This window comes from Phascolarctos cinereus, unplaced genomic scaffold (genome assembly GCF_003287225.1).
Source record: "Phascolarctos cinereus isolate Bilbo 61053 unplaced genomic scaffold, phaCin_HiC Scaffold_2;HRSCAF=192, whole genome shotgun sequence".
Lineage (NCBI taxonomy): Eukaryota > Metazoa > Chordata > Mammalia > Diprotodontia > Phascolarctidae > Phascolarctos > Phascolarctos cinereus.
This window is the reverse complement of record NW_027555625.1, coordinates 350,941,367-350,958,488: the sequence shown is the minus strand read 5'-3', so window position 1 is coordinate 350,958,488 and position 17,122 is coordinate 350,941,367. Positions and strand designations below refer to the sequence as shown.

The following is a 17,122-nucleotide window of genomic DNA, read 5'->3' as shown; positions in this document are numbered from 1 at the left end:
AGACTTCGAGCTTCCTGAGAGAGGGGACTGGCTTTTGCCTTTGTTTCCCCAGTGCTTAGCACGGTACCTGGCACATCACAGGCACTTAATGTTTTTTGACTGACTGGCTGAAGAATTATAATGACCAGGCTTGACTCCAAAGAATAGAAATGAGAAGACTCTTCACTCCATCGTCGAAGAGATGGAGGGGTGGAATACTACATGAAACATCAGACTTTTTCAGTATGTTGATTAGTTTTGCTGAACTTTTTTTCTTTACTGTAAGTCCTGGCTTTCTGAAAGAAGGTATGAAGGAGAGATATGGTGATGGAAGGTATAGTGAGGGAAATGATAGGTAATATAAAAATAGAATATATCAATAAAATACATTTTAAAAAAACAAAGGAAGGATGCATGACTCCATAGGAATTACAGAATAGGGCTAGGGAAGATCACATTTTAATTCATCTTCAGTTAAACATTTATTAAGTGCCTACTCTGTTTATATAAAGACACTATGCTAAACCCCAGAGATGACCAAAAAAAAATTTTTTTAAATGACAGCCTTTGCTTTCAAGGAGCTTACTTTTTTCCCTCCTTAATAGTATTTTTTTTCCAATTACATGTAAAAATAGTTTTCAACATTCACTTGTATAAGATTTTGAGTTTCACATTTTTTCTCCCTCCCTCCTCTCCCCCCCTCCAAGATGGCAGGCTACACATATACAATCCTATCAAACATATTTCCACATTAGTCATGTTGTAAAAGAAAAATCGGAACAAAAGGGAAAAACCAAGAGAAAGAAAAGGAACTTATTTTCTACTAGGAGACAGCCGTGGATGGAAAACAGCATGTTCAGAGATAAACATAACAAGAGTATTATGGAGGAGCAAAGGAGAGATGAAGACAAAGCCTCTAAGAAAAATTTGAAGAGCAAGAGATCACTTTCAACTGGAGGAAATGAGGAGGCTTCATGAGAGGTGGCTTCTCAACTGAGCCTGGAAAGATTCTGAATATCAGGCATAAATAAATTTTAAAACATTTATTAAGTGCTTACTTTGTGTCGTAGACTGTGCTAAGTGTTGGAGATACAAATACAAAAGCAAAGACATCCCCTGCTCTCAAGGATTTTGCTTTTTAATGGAGAAAACAAATATGGTGGAGGGGAAGGGCACTTTGATCTGGAAAATGAATGGAGCCATAGAAGAGGAAACTGATATGCTCCCTCCAGGGGTGATGATAGAGTTGATTTTATTATGGTTCCAGAACTGGCAGGTGAGGAAGGGAAGAAAAGGTGGCAAGATATGATGAGGTGGTCAGGGAGTGGGGCATGTCTGAAGTAGTGAGCCTAATGAGGATCTCAGCAATCAAGGCAGTAGGGTCTCAGAACAAGGTCTCTGCCTGAGTGTCAAGGTGACTAGTAAAAAGATGGCTAGGGACTAAAGTGAGATGAGAAGGAAGTTCATTTCAGGAATGGGTGAGTGACAGCCTGCACAAAAGCCCAAAATGGGCAATGGCAAGTAGAATTCTGGAAACAGTAAGTAGTCAAGTTTGGCTGAAACAATAAAGAATAATAATATGAAGTAAGACTTTAAAGGTAAATCAGAACCAAATTGTGGAGGGCTTTACATGTCAAGCTAAGGAGTTTGCATTGCATCTTGTAGACAATACGGAGCTAGTGAAGGATTCTGAGAGAAGAAGTGAGGTAGTCAGAATTGTGCATTAGAGAGGTTATTTTAGTAGGTGTGTGAAATATGGTTGGGAGAGAAGAAATTAAAGGCAAAGAAATGGTCTGAATGTGACAGTGGGTCTGGAGAGAAAGGGTCAGATACCAGGGACATGGGGGAGAATTGATAGTGTTTGGCAATTGATCAAGTGGGGATTAGGTATGGAGAAAAAAAGAGTCAAAGATAATGAACTTGGTTGATTGGGGGATAGTATTTCCATCAACAGCATTTAAGACAAATAAAAGGTTTTGAAGAAGAGCAGGTTTTGAGGAAAGATATAGTGTTCAATTTGGAATATGATGAGTTCTGGTGATACAAAATGGTGAAGATGTCTAGCAGGAAGTTGAAGATGTAGGCCTAGAGTTCAGGAGAAAGATTAGGACTGGGTATATAGGTTATAATTAAATCCATGTGAACAGAAAATGTCAACGAAGAGAGGAGAGTAGGAAAAAAAGAGGGCCTAAGAGAAAACCTTGGGGCACACCTATGCTTAGGGTATGGCATATAAATGATGTTATAGCAAAGGAGACTTAAGGAGAAGTCTGACAACTAGGAAGAGAGTTGAATTGAATTGACACTAATATCTGGAGTTTAAGGAAAGAGAGAGTTCCAGTAAGATCCAGGTGGTTGACAACATCAAAAGCTACAGTGGGACAAAGGAGGATTGTTTTCAGTTATGTCTGACTCTTCATAACCCCATTTGGGGTTTTCTTGGCAAAGATATTGGAGTGGTTTGCCATTTCCTTCTCACTTTATAGATGAAGAAACCAAGGTAAACAGAGTTAAGTAACTTGCCCAGGGTCACACAGCTTGTCAGTGTCTGCAGCCAGATTTAAACTCAAGATGAGTCTTCCTCACTGTAGGCCCAGTCTGCCATCCACTGTGCTACCTAGCTGCTCGGGATTAGGACTGAGTAAAATGCCCTTTGATTTAGCAATTAAGGGTTATTGGTAACCTTTGAAAGAGCAATTTTAGTGGAATAGAACCAGGCTATGCTAGAGCATTTGCACCTCAGAAATTGAGAAATGCTACAAATGCCTAGACTTAAGAAAGTGATGGAGATATGACTAATGTGAAAATGTTTGATATGAATATATAAGTAGAGCCTATTTCACATTGGGTGCCATCTTAGGGAAAGGGGAGGGGAGGGAAGGGAAGAAAATTTAAAACTCAAAATCTTATGGAAGTGAATGTTGAAAACTAAAAATTAGTTAATTAATTCTAAAAGAAAAAGAATGGCTTAAAATGGCTTTTTAAAAGTCCCCTTTTTTTTTTTAAACTTTATGTCAGCTCCATCTCTTTACTATAGAACATACTGTAAGCCAGGCCCCAAAGAATGGCTGTATAATTAAGAATCATATTAAATGTGAGTATAGTTGTAGGGAAAAAATGGTCATAGGACCCAAGAACACAAAATACTAGGGTAAAGACTCCCTATTACCCAAAACTACTGGGAAAAAAGGAAAGCAGTTTGGTGGAAAATGTAAGGTCTAGGTCAGTATCTTTTACTATATATTCTAATAAATTCAAAATGGATATATGACCCCCCCCAAAAAAAGAAGGTGAGTGATGGAGAAAATGTTAATAATGCAGATTAAACATAAAAGCATGTCTCATATCCATGTTTTTCCTAGAGAGCAGTATGCTAAACATTTACCCAGCACACCCCGAGGTAAATGCTCAATTTCAAGGGTTTGAGGGGTGAATGAGTAGTGAGGCAGTGGAGGCAGCAAATAGATTACTCTGTAGGAGTTTTGAAAAGAAGGAAAGATAGAGGACAGTTGCTTGAGGGGATGGTAGAGTTAAGAAAAAGTATAGTCAGTGGGAAAGGAGCCAATAGACAAAGAGGGACTGCAGATGAAAGAAGTAATGATAGGAGCAGCTAAGTGGTGCAGTAGATAGAGCACCAGTCCTGGAGTCAGGAGGACCTGAGTTCAAATCCAGCTTCGGACACATGATGCTCACTAGCTGTGTGACCCTGGGCAAGTCACTTAACCCCATTGCCTAGCCAAAAAAAAAAAAAGAAGGGATGGTTGACAGGGCAAACTTCTCAAGGAGATGGGAGGGGCATAGCATCGAGGGCACAGATTTGTAGGAGGATAAGACGGCAAGAAGATGTCCCCTCATCCTCTGAGATTGGAGCAGAGGAGAAGGGGATGAGTGAAAATGTCCATTTTTTGAGGTGTGGAAAAAGGGATATGAGATATCGCCTGACCCCTTTCTTTAAAGTGTGAAGGTTTGGATCAGCTGTCTCAGGGAGTGTGATAGGGAGTCAGTTGTATTGGATAAGAAGGATTGCTGGGCAGCAGTGAGGGCCTGGCTGAGGTTCAAAACTAGGAACCTGCGGTAGATCCTGTCAGCTTTGTGGCTTCCGTAAGCTTCTGGTAGCACAGGAGCAGAAATGGAAAATGAATATGTCCGGTGGTCCAGGTTAGAGGATTAGTGGAGCGTGAAGGAGAAGGAGGCAAGGAATGGAAGGGTGGAAGATCTTTGTGGAGTCAAAACTGCAAAGTGAGAAAAATGAGAACAGAGCAGAGGGTGATGTTCAGACTGGAAGAAGAAGGGGAGGAAGCTAAGAACTGGATGTTGTGGTGAGGATGAAGCAATTTGCTCATGGTCACGCAGCTAGTTTGGGCTAGAACCAGAACTAGAACCCAAGGCTTCTCCTCGCCTACTGTGTCATACTGGGTACAAGATCACGTTTTAACCTCTTGAGCTGAATTTGTCATGTTTTCTGGCATACAAGGTGTGAGTGACTGTTTTTGGTACAGAGGAACTCTTAAAAGGTTCCTCTTCTCTCTCTTTTGTATTTTTTTGCTTTTTGGTGAGGCAGTTGGGGTTAAGTGACTTGCCCAGGATCACACAACTAGTAAGTGTCAAGTGACTGAGGCCAGATTTGAGCTCAGGTCCTTCTGACTCCAAGGCTGGAGTTCTATCACTGCGCTACCTAGCTGCCCTCTTCCTTTAAAAAAATTTTTTTTTTTAATGCAAAGAGCAGAGCCCATCTGGTCACATCCTGAATGGTGGCTGGGTGGGGGTCTCTTACATCCTGTTTGAGGTTCCTGGAAGGGAAGCTTGTGGATATTCCCCCGTAGTCCCATCCCTGGTGGGATTTAGAGCCAGAAGAGAACTTTGAGAACCTCTAATTCAGTGCTCTCATTTTAAATGTAAGGAAAATGAGGCCCAGAGGCATTATGTAACCATAGGGCCACAAGCGAGACAGTGACAGAGTCAGAGGACCCAAGTTCAAATTCTTTCTCTTCCACTCATTCCTTGTGTGACCTTGGACAAGTAATTTACCTTCCTAAAAAAAAAGTTCCTTTTCTGTAAAATGAAAGAATTGGATCAGACAGTCTCTTAGGTCCCTTCCAGTTCTTAATCTCTGGCCCTGTATTATGAATTTAGTGGTAGAGCTGGCATTAGAACTCAGATCCCCTCACACTCTTTCCAGGACTTGTTTCATTACCTATGTCAAGATCCAACATAATTTGGCCCAGTCCTATCTCTTAATATTACCTCCTGCTACTCCTTAAAACAAAATTGTCCAGTTTGCTTCCTTCACTGTCCCCAGGATATGCCATTTATATTCTCATACTTTGCCTTTGCTCTTGCCTGTAATAACTTTCTCTCTGTTGTCCATCCTTCAAGGACCTGCCCCAGTGTCTTGTTCATGGAGGCTTCCCTGACTGTTGAAGATCTCACCGACCTCTCCCTACCCTGAACTCCTATAGCAGTAACCTAGGCAGTAACCACACATGTTAACACTCATTTATACTGTCTTATGTTTATCAGCCTTCCCCCCCCCCCACTAAACTAGAAGTTCCTCAAACACAAGGACTTGTTTCTCTCCTTATTTTGTGTCCCCAACATGTGTGTTGTCTGTCTGCCTGTCTGTGAATGTGTGTGGGAAGAGGGGTCATGCAATGAAAAAAAATTAGAAAGTAGGGGAAGGGAGGCATAGGAGACATATTCTCACCTTTGTGAGCTTGAGGCGCATCCACATCAAAGTAACCTTGGAAGTTAGACCAGAGTTGCTGCCCCTGTCTGATGGTAGCCCAGAGCCCTTGATTAGTGATTGATAGATTCTGGATGTAAAATGAAAAATCAAAACAAAAGACCTGGAAAAGGAAGAAATACAACTAAATCCCTCCATCTGGGATGATTACTATTGAAGACCCAGTGCCCAGGACCCATCCTAGGATGCTTAGATCCAGGTGGACCCTGTGCCTTAGTCCCCTTTGTTGACTGCCACCTCTCTCAATCTTCCCTCCCTTCTATCAACCCTCTCCCTTTTCTTTCCCTTTTCCCTTACTACTTCTTCCCTCCCTTCTAACCATTCCCTTCTGTTTCTTTCCCCTTCTACCTCCTACTGCCTGTAGGGCACATTACATTTCTATACCTGAGTATGTTATTGTCTCCTTGAGCCAAATCCAATGAGAGTAAGGTTCAAATAATGTTTACCCCCTCCCTTCTTTCCCTCTACTGTAATGTTTTTGTGCTTCTTCCTGTGATTTAACTTACCCTTTTCTACCTCCTCCTTTCCTCTTCTCCCATTATAATACCTTTTCACCCTTTAATTAGGTTTTTTATCATCACATCAATTTGCACCCACACCCTCTGACTATGTATATCCCTTCTAAATAAAGATACAGTTTTCAAGAGTTACAAGTATCATCTTCCCATGTAGGGATGTAAACAGTTTGCCCTTATTGAATAACATTTTTTTTTCCTTTCCTGTTTACCTTTTTATGCCTCTCTTGAGTCTTGTATTTGAAGATCAAATTTTCCATTGAGCTCTGGTCTTTTCTTCAGGAAGATCTGGAAGTCCCCTATTTCACTGAATGTCCATCTCCTTGCCTGAAAGATTATGCTCAGTTTTGCTGGGTGGTTGATCCTTTGTTGTAATCCAAGTTCCTTTGCCTTATGGAATATCATATTCTAAGCCCTCTGATCTCTTAATGTAGAACCTGCAAGGTCCTGCATAATCCTTACTGTAGTTCCACAATATTTGAATTGTTTCTTTCTGTCTGCTTGCAGTATTTTCTCCTTGACCTGATAATTCTGGAATTTGGCTATAATATTCCTGGGAGTTTTCCTTTTGGGATCTCTCAGTGGATTCTTTCAGTGGCTGTTTTATGCTCTGGTTCTGGGATCTCAGGGCAGTTTTCTTTGATGATTTCTTGGAAGATGCTGTCCAAGCTCTTTTTTTCATCATGGCTTTCATGCAGATCAATAGTTCTTAAGCTGTCTTTCCTGGATCTGTTTTCCAGGTCAGTTGTTTTTACAATGCGGCATTTTACGTTTTCTTCATTGTTTTCATTCTTTTGATTTTGTTTGATTCTTGATGGCTCATAGAGTCATTATCTTCCACTTGCCCAATTCTAATTTTTAACAAATTGTTTTCTTCAGTTAGCTTTTGTATCTCTTTTTCCATTTGGCCAATTCTATTTTTTAAGGAGATGTTTTCTGAAGTGTACTTTTTTTCCCATTTGGCCAATTGTATTTTTTAAGGACTTGTTTTCTACAGTCAATTTTTGTCCTTTTTCCAAGCTGTTGATTGTCTTTTGCATACCTCTTATTTCCTTTCCTAATTTTTCTTCTACCTCTCTTATTTGACTTTTTAAATACTTCTTGAGCTCTTCCAAGAAGGCTTTTTGTGGGGCAGAGCCAAGATGGCAGAGTAAAAGCAGTGACTTGCTTGAGCTCTCCCCCAAACCCCTCCAAATACCTGTAAAAAATGGCTCTAAACAAATTCTAAAGCAGCAGAACCCACAAAAAGATAGAGTGAAACAAATTTACAGCCCGGGACAACCTAGATGGTTGATCAGAAAGGTATATCGTGCAGGGCGGGAAGAGGAGCACAGTTCAGCGTGGGCATGCTTGCAAGGCAAGCCTCTGTGAACCTGGAGCAGGCCTCAGAGGACTGAATCACGGGCAGCTGTGGCTGTTTCCAGACTTTTCAACGCATGAATGCCAAAGACAACTTAGAAGGTCAGTAGGAAAAGTCTGTGACTGCGGTGAGAGAGAAGCGCTGGGTCCCAGTCCCACTCCCCAAGCATGGCCATGGGGTGGTGGCTGACTCCAGAGCTTTCAGCCCACAGACTAAGGGAGAATTGAGTGGCTGATCAGAGAGAGATTGCAGGGATCTCTCTGCTGGTGTAGGATTCTCTTGCTTTGCCTGTGCTTGGATCTGGGTCACAATTCTGGGGAGAGGAGGAGCACTGGCATGAGCTTGTAGTACGTGTGAATAGAAAATCCTCCTCACAGTTCCAAGACAGAAAAGAGTGCTTGTGGTCACTCATAGACCAGAGCACAGGCCAGGAAAGGAGTAAATATCTCACCCATGATCATAGCACCTTGGAAGAACTAAGAATTTTCAGGTCCCTAGAAGTATCTCTGAAAACAGCTAGACAAAACCCCTGGAGCTTGGGACAGTACATTCTCCACCCTGGAAGCAGACTCCTACCTTAACAAAGAGTTTATAACTCAAGTAATTGGCTGGGATCATGAGCTCGCAGCTCAAAAGGAATCAGACCATAGAATCTTTCTTTGGTAACAAAGAAGATCAAAACATACAACCAGAAGACAACATCCAAAGCCTCCAAGAAAAATATGAATCGGTCCCAGGTGATAGAAGAGCTAAAAAAGGAGTTTGAGAAGCAAGTAAGAGAAGTAGAGGAAAAACTGAGAGTGATGCAAGAAAATCATGAAAAACAAGTCAACAGCCTGCTAAAGGAGACCCAAAAAAATACTGAAGAAAATAACACCTTAAAAAATAGCCTACCCCAAATGGCAAAAGGTCCAAAAAGCCAATGAGGAGAAGAATGCTTTGAAAAGCAAAATTAGGTTAACAGGAAAGAGAAATCATAAGAGACTTTTTAAGGTTGAACTGTTTATATTCTGCATGGAAAGATGATATTTGTAACTCATGAGTCCTTTGTCAGTATTAGAGTAGTTGGAGGGAAAAAAATTATATGTACATATGTGTAGATAGATAGATAGATGGATAGAGGGCACAGGGTGAATTGAAGATGAAGGGATGATATCTGGAGAATAAAATTAAGGAGTGAGAGAGGATTATCCAGAGAGAAGGAGAAAGGGAGAAGTAGAATGGGGTAAATTATCTCACATAAAATAGACAAAAACAGGCTTTTACAGTGGAGGGGAAACGGGAAGGTGAGTGAATCTTATTCTCATTGAATTTGGCTTAAGGAGAGAATAACATATACACTCAATTGGGTATGGAAATCTGTCTTACCCTACAGGAAAATAGGTGGGGAAGAGATCAAAAGAGCAGGAGGATGATCTAGGGGAGGGCAGTTTGGAGGAGGGGGTAATCAGAAGCAAGCACTTCTAAGGAGGGACAGGGTCAAAAGAGAGAATAGAGTAAATGGGGGGCGGGATAGGATTAAGGTAAATATACTTAGTTTTTCACAACATGACTACTATGGAAGTGTTTTGCATGACTACACATGTATAACCTGTATTGAGTTGCTTGCCTTTTCAGTGATGGTGGGTGGAGAGGGAGGAAGAGAGAAAATTTGGAACCCAAAGTTTTAAAAATACACGTTAAAAAAATTGTTTTCACATGCAACTCGAAAATAAGATGTATAGGAAATGGGGTATAGAAATCTATCCTGCCCTACAGGAAAACTGAAGGGGAAGGGGATAAGAGAAGAGGGGGAAGAGATAGAAAGGAGGGCAGATTAGGAGAAGGGGTATTCAGAATGAATGCCATCTTGGGGTGGGGGGAGGGATGAGATGGGGAGAAAATTTGGAACTCAAAATTTTGTGGAAATGAATGTTGAAAACTAAAATAAATTTTTTTAAAAAGCTAAAAAAAAAAGGCTTTATGGGCTTGAGACCAACTCATATTCCCCTTTGAGGTTTCAAATATGGATATATTGGGGGCAGCTAGGTGGCGCAGTGGATAGAGCACCGGCCCTGAAGTCAGGAGAACCTGAGTTCAAATGCGGCCTCAGACCAAACACTTGGCACTTACTAGCTGTATGACCCCAGGCAAGTCACTTAACCCCAATTGCCTAAAAAAACAAAACAAAGAATCAAATATGGATATATTGACAATGTTGTCTTCTTCTGAATTTGTGTTTTGATCTTCCCTTTCCCCATAGTAAAAATCTATGGTCTTTGTTTTTCTATGTTGCTTTTGCTTTTTGCTCATGGTGATTGCCTTTTTCCTGGCTTTTAAAGTTGATTTCTGCTTCTGGGGCACAGGGGCACTGTCCCACATTTCTTGTGCTGGGGGCTAGAGGCCTGGTTACTGGCTTTTTGTGCTGAGGCCTCAGGTTCTGGCAGCTGGAGGCTGTAGAGGCTGTAGCTTACCTGGTGCTGAGCTAGAGCTGCTGGTGGTGGCTGGTGTGTGCTGAGGCCAGGTGGGTTTTTTCTGCATTTCCTCAAGGTTACACTGAAGCTCATGGGTTGGGGTGTGGGGGTGGAGGTGTGGTAGTCTGGCCACTGGAGGTCACCTCTTCAGCCAGGGCTGCACTAGAGCATGGGTAGGCTTAGCCTCTGGTGGACGCCCATCTGCCTCACAATTGGTGGTTCTCTGTGCTGGTGTCTGCAGGTTCCCCTGGTTATGCCAAGGCATGCTTACTCTGCCTTCTTAGTTCCCTGAAGTCCCTTAGTCCCCTTTGTTGACTCAACGTCCATATCACATCCTCTAACTGTGGGTATCTCTCAAGGATATATCCTGAGCCCTCTTGAATAGCTGTACTCTCTCTCCTTCTTGTTGACATCATTAGCTCCCAAATGTTTAATTATCATCTTTGTGTGTAAATGACTCGGATGTGTATATCCAGCTCCAGTTTTTCCCCTGAGCTTCAGCCTTCCCCAACTCTCATCATTAATTATCTATTGGATGTTTCAAACTGAATGTCCTGTAGATATCACAAATTCAACATGTCCAAAACTGACCTGATTATCTTTCTTCCCCAACCCACCTCTCATCCAAACTTCCCTATTTCTGTCAGAAACCACCTTTCTTCTAGTCCCCCAAATTCATAACTTTGGTATTACCATCAATTTTCCACTTCCTTGCCACACATATCCAGTTGTCAAGTCTTGTCATTTCTTCCTCCACAACATTTCCAGCACCTGGTATCTTCTTTCTCCTCACACAGCTACCACCTTAGCTCAGGGCCTCATCATCTAGGTTATTTCAGCTGCCTCCAAACTGGTTTCCCTGCTTCAAGTTTCTCCCCACTCTAGTCTAGCCTAATTATCACTACCAAAGCAGTGCAGATTTGACCATGTCCCTCCCCTGCTTAGTAAGCTCCTTGTGGCTTCCTGTTGCCTCTAGGATACAAACTCCCCAGTTTATCTTTTGAAGCCCTTCACAGTCTGGTCTCAGCATATCTTTCTGCCTCATTGAATATGGCTCTTCCTTCCACACAACTGACCTTCTCTGTGTTCTTTAGCCAGGGCTCTTTATTTCCTGATTTCTGTGCTGCCCTGGCCATCCTGCAAGCCTGGAATGCACTCCTTCTCTCCTTCCAGCTCACAGAGTCCTCCTTTTCTTTCAAGACACAGCTCAAGCACCAGCTTCTCCTTGAAATCTGTCTTGATCTCCCCAGCTGCTAGTGTTCTCCTTCCCAAGCTATCGTGTAATTGACTACTTCATACTTAACTCTTTGTATTTTTTCTTTATATGCTTTTATATGTACTTGTTGCCATCATTAGAGTGTAAGCTCCTTGTGAATAGAGGTTGTTTTACTCTTTCTGTTTATATCCCCAGTGCCTACTACAGTGTCTGGCACATAGCAGGCAAGTAATAAATGCTTGGTGATTGATTGATTGGGCCAGTAAAATCCTATGATTCTTAGGAAAGGGCTGCTCAAGACTTCCAGGCTGGAAGGGATGTTTATGCTGAGAGATGGAAGAAAGTGCATCAGCTCGAATCTCAGAAATGATTCCTCCTCCCTCCTTGATGAGATATCACTGCCATCCTACTTCCCTCTCCTCTTAGGCTTAGGGAAGGGAATGTCCTACTGTCTTGAGTCTTCGGAGGGAACTATAGAAAGGACACAAATACTTTGGGAATCAGAATCATGGCTGTAATGTGAGGCTCTCCTTTAAAAATAGTAAGTACCTTCCTCACTAATTATACTCCAGCTCCATATTGGGGTGCTAGGAACTAGTTGGTTGCTAAAAGGGGCAGTCTAGCCCCCTGCCCCACTTCAACCTCTTGGACCCCCCCCCCAAAAAAAAATCCCAATCCAACCTATCTTGTGAAGGGAGCAGCATGGTTGATATAGCTCCAACCATGTGAGAGTTGAAGGTTTTGTTGTCCCTGAAGTTAGAGATCATAGCTCCTAAACATTACTTTTGGGTCAGAGATGTGGATTGGTGGGGATTTAGATGACATGTATTGAATGTAACTGGAACAAGAAGCCAGTCAAACATTTCAGATTTTCCCTGGCTAGGTCTGGGTGTAATAACAGCCTTGAGTCCCAGGGATCTCTTGCAGCCCTTCCAATACCTTCTTTGGAGTTCACCAATCTGAGGAACAGGGTTTTGGTGTGTGGGCATAGGATTTTTGAACCCATGATATCTTGAGATGGTTCCATAGCCAGGGTCAGGATAGGGTGGACCCTCTCCTCACTGGCTTTCTCTGGAGGCTTCCAGATTTTAACATGATGTTTTAGGCTAGACCTGGCTCAGGCCAGTCCCCTGGTAGTTTGGGTTTGATACTGGGACAAAATGAGATACTCCATAGGTTGTTCAGTAGTTAACAAAAGGGGATTTGCTTAGCAGTAGCAGGAAAAGGATATTCAACAAGGATAGGCATTAAGAACCCTTTGAGTTGATTCAGGTGAGTAAAGATCCCAACACCAGTTCACCAGCCAGGCACGCAGAATGGCTCCAGCTCCTCGTGGCTCATTTGTACTGAGGTGATGAGGAAGTGATGTCAATAGTCTGAGACCTTAATCCCTTGAGCCAATTAAGTATTGAGAAATGTTTCATTACCTTTTAAGAAAAAACTAGGCTTTAGCAATTCCAGATCTTAAATTGTATTATAAAGCAGCAATCATCAAAACTGCTTGGTACTGGCTAAGAAATACAGAAGTAGATCAGTGGAATAGGTTAAATATGCAAGACACAGTAGTCAATGACAAAGTAATCTATTATTTGATGAACCCAAAGACCCCAGCTTCTGGGATAAGAACCCACTCTTTGAAAAAAAAAACTGCTGGGAAAACTGGAAAAGAGTATGGCAGAAACTAGGCATAGACCCAAATCTCACACCATATACCAAAATAAAGTCAAAATGGATTCATGACTTAGATATAAAGGCTGATACCATAAGTAAACTGGGAGAACAAGGAATAGTTTACCTATCGGATCTGTGGAGAACAGAAGAATTCATGACAAAACAGGAGATAGAGAACATTATCAAAAGCAAAATGGATAATTTTGATTACATTAAATTGAAAAGTTTTTGCACAAAGCCAATGCAACTAAGATTAGAAGGAAGGTAGAAAATTGGGAAAGAATTTTTGCAACCAGTCTCTCTGATAAAGGCCTTATTTCTAAAATATATAGAGAATTAAGACAAATTTATAAGAACACAAGCCATTCCCCAATTGATAACTGGTCAAAGGATATGAACAGACAGTTCTCAGGTGAAGAAATTAAAGCCGTCTATAGTCATATGAAAAAAATGCTCTAAATCGTTATTGATTAGAGAAATGCAAATCAAAACAACTCTGAGGTACCACATCACACCTATCAGACTGGCCAACATGACAAAACAGGAAAATGATAAAATGTTGGAGAAGATGTGGGAAAATTGGAACACTAATACATTGTTGGTGGAGTTGTGAAATGATCCAACCATTTTGGAGAACAATTTGGAACTATGCCCAAAGGGCTACAAAAATGTACATACCCTTTGATCCAGCAATAGCACTTCTAGGGCTATATCCCAAAGAGATCAAATAAATGGGAAAAGGACCCACATGTACAAAAATATTCATAGCAGCTCTTTTTGTGGTGGCAAAGAATTGGAAATTGAGAGGATGCCCATCAATTGGGGAATGGCTAAGCAAGTTGTGGCATATGAATGTAATGGAATACTATTGTGCTATAAGAAATGATGAACAGGCTAACTTCAGAAAAACTTGGAAAGACTTATATGGTCTGATACTGAGTGAAGTGAGCAGACCAAGAGGACTCTATACACAATAACAGCCATGTTATGCAATGACTAATATTGTTAAACTGAACCCTTCTCAGCATTACGAGGATCTAAGACATCTCCAGAGGCCTCGGGATGGAAAATGCTGTCCACATCCAAAGAAAGAACTATGGAAGTCAAATCGCTGTCACTTATTTTTACCTTCTGTTGAGTTTTGTTTCATCTTTCTGATGGTTCCTCTTATTGGTTTTAATTTTTACTTACAACTTCACTAATGTGAAAATATGTTTCATGGGTATGTAAATGTAAAGCCTGTATCAGATTATGTGCCATCTTCGGGAGGGGGGGGGAGGAAGGGGGAGAAAAATGTTCAACTCAAAAGCATATGGAAGTGATTGTTGATAAATCAAAATAAATTAATAAAATTTAAAAAAAAACTAGGCTAAACTGCTTGGGGAGGAGGGTGGGGAGGATGTTGCTCTTATCATACTCCTACTCCACCCTTTGGTGGCCTTCTAGAGCAGAGGTGTCAAACTTGAGGCCTCTGCTGCAAACTCCTGCAAAACTCTTGACTGCAAGCCTGAACCAGGTTAAGATGTAATTGAGAAATGTTTAGTAAAGGAAATAAAAATACAACCGATACTCTTAATTTGTAGTCTTCTAATCAACAAGTGGGGATATAGGTATCCATTTCTATTTGAATTTGATACCATTATTCTAAGGGACCTTCCACCACTTAAAATTACTTTAGGTCTGTTACTGTTGGGCCCAGACCTCCATATTTAGGAAGATTGCTATAGGCAGCACTAAAAGACAAAGAGAAACACTAAAACAGAAACATAATAAAAACAAAAGAAAATGTAACCCTTTTTGAAGGAGCGATTGAATTCGGGAGAGTCTTAGGAAGGTCTAAACTATCAGGTCCTTGTGTTCAGTGATGCCAGATCTTTGCAGTTCATAGTGGGCCTCCTGACAGCAGCGACAGTGACCAGGAACATCAGGTTGATAGCAAAGATGATGATACTTCCTGCAAAGTCACTGATCCTCATCACAGGACAGGGAGAATTGCACTGTCCCACCACCCATGTAGTGTTCATCCTCTGGTCCACCAACCAAGACCTCCCTATCCACTTAGAGTCCCATGGGGGAGATCCCCAGGGAGGGAAAACAAATCTTTGCCTTAGGAAAAGCCTCTGAAGAGCTGCTTTTCCTTCTGTGAGGGCAGATTAGACACTTTGACTTCCACTTTCTCACCTTCAAGCAATCTCTCTCCCAACAGTGCTAACCCCTGGTCATCCAAGTCCTCCCAAGGAGAAATTGTACAAGGATCACTGGCAGCAATGTATAGAGGCCAGTAAGTTTTACATTACATTAAGGAGTGGACTCTCTTGGGCTTGCCCTTTGCCACTTCACATGGCAGTGTCCCCTCTTCTGCCACTGGGCTGCCACTGTGGCTGAGAGCTAATCCACTGTCTGCTGCCACTGAAGCCTGAGTCTTTGCCCAATGCTTATTCATCTAGGACTTGCTGCTCCGTCATGGACCAGGGCAGGAAAACTGCTACTACTATGGTCTGAGCTCTTTAACCCTATGCTACGACAGTGTTGTTTTAGATCTGATTATTATTATTGCTGCCATTGCTGGGACCTGACTCTGCCCCAGTATAATAAATAATAATAATAATAATAGCATTTATATAGCACCTACTGTGTGCCAGGAACTGTGCTAAGTTTTTTTTTTTTTACAAATATCTTTACAAATATCTCGTCTGATCCTTCAACAACCTTGGATGCTGTTATTATCTCCATTTTACTAATTGAGGAGAATGAGGCAGACAGAGGTTTAGTGACTGGCCAGGGTCAAACAGCTAGTATCTGAGGTCATATTTGAACTCAGGTCTTTCTGACTCCTGGTGCAGGACTCTACCTACTGTGCTCCCTAACTGTTCCATGTTGACAATCTTGACTCTTCCTGTCTGCAGAAGATTGCTGAGGGCCTGCACTACCACTGCTCTCCAGTCTAGCAGGAGCATCGTGGTGGCTGCTACTGCTGGGTCCTGACTCTGCCTTCCTGGGCTGGGGGAAAGACATAGCAGCACAAAAAGCAACCATATAGAGGTTCCTCCGGGCAGGTATGTGGAGTCTATCTCTTCTGTGCAAGCAGTAGCTATATCTACTGGGATTAAGGAAATGCTCTGTGCTCTTCATGGGCCCCTCAGTGCAGACTCCTGAGAGAGAATTACAGTTCACGGTTTGGAGGTCCGTGTAAACTTTTTAAGCTGATGAAGCAACCCTGCCTATCCTCAGCTAATTAAATAAGTAGAGTTGGCACATTTATCCACATTCCCAATTCTGTGTGTGTCTTTGGCCTCGGAGAGCATTAGCATTGTCCTTTCAAGTGCTGCCCCCAGTGGCTTGCACCGAAGAATCACAAAATCGTTGTGGTTGGTCTGTCAAATTCCACATTGTAAGAAGCAAAACAGAACAAAAAAACCCAAACAATTTCATGACCACAGTTGTTAAACTTGTCTTGAAATTCCAAGCATCTGCTTGGTTTGCATTCTCACTGTTTGGGTCCTTCATGCCATGCCTACATACAGCTGTAAGACGGAGGATTGCTAGGTCAGCTGCATCCTCATTTCCAAAAAGCCATTCAAACTCAAACAGTTTATGTGCCCAAAGGGCGATAAAAATGTGCATCCCCTTTCACCCAGAAATACTACTTCTAAGTCTGTATCCCAAAGAGATCATTAAAAAGGGGAAGGGACCCACATATACAAACATATTTATAGCAGCTCTTTCTGTGGTGGCAAAGAATTGGAAATTGAGGGGATGCCCATCAATTGGGGAATGGCTGAACAAGTCATGGTGTATGAAGTTAATGGAATACTATTGTGCTATAAGAAATGATGAGCAGGCAGACTTCAGAAAAACCTGGAAAGACATCTATGAATTGATGCTGAGTGAAGTGAGCAGAACCAGGAGAACATTGTACACAGTAACAGCAACTTTGTGTGATGATCAACTATGATAGATTTAGCTCTTCTCAGCAATACAGTGATCCAAGAAAATTCCAAGGGACTTATGATGGAAAATGCTATCCACATCCAGAGAAAGAACTATGGAGTCTGAATACAGATCAAAACATACCATTTTCACTTTTTTTTGGTTTTTTCTTTCTTGTGGTTTTTCCCTTTTGTTCTGATTCTTCTTTCATAATATGAGTAATGTGAAAATAGGTTTAATATGATTGTACATGAA

The 17,122-nt window shown here is 41.7% G+C and overlaps 1 long non-coding RNA gene across 5 annotated transcripts in view; it reads left to right on the top strand.

Moving 5' to 3' along the window:
• The window catches only part of LOC110211700 (uncharacterized), a 158,608-nt gene that overhangs the window by 102,455 nt on the left and 39,031 nt on the right, over positions 1 to 17,122 (top strand). The window contains exon 4 of one of the 5 annotated variants that reach the window (XR_013484838.1): positions 3 to 14,513. The exons of the other annotated variants lie outside the window; for them this stretch is intronic. This is a non-coding gene — a long non-coding RNA (uncharacterized LOC110211700). Of the gene's footprint in view, positions 1 to 2; positions 14,514 to 17,122 lie in introns of those variants that run through there. 5 annotated transcript variants of the gene reach the window in all.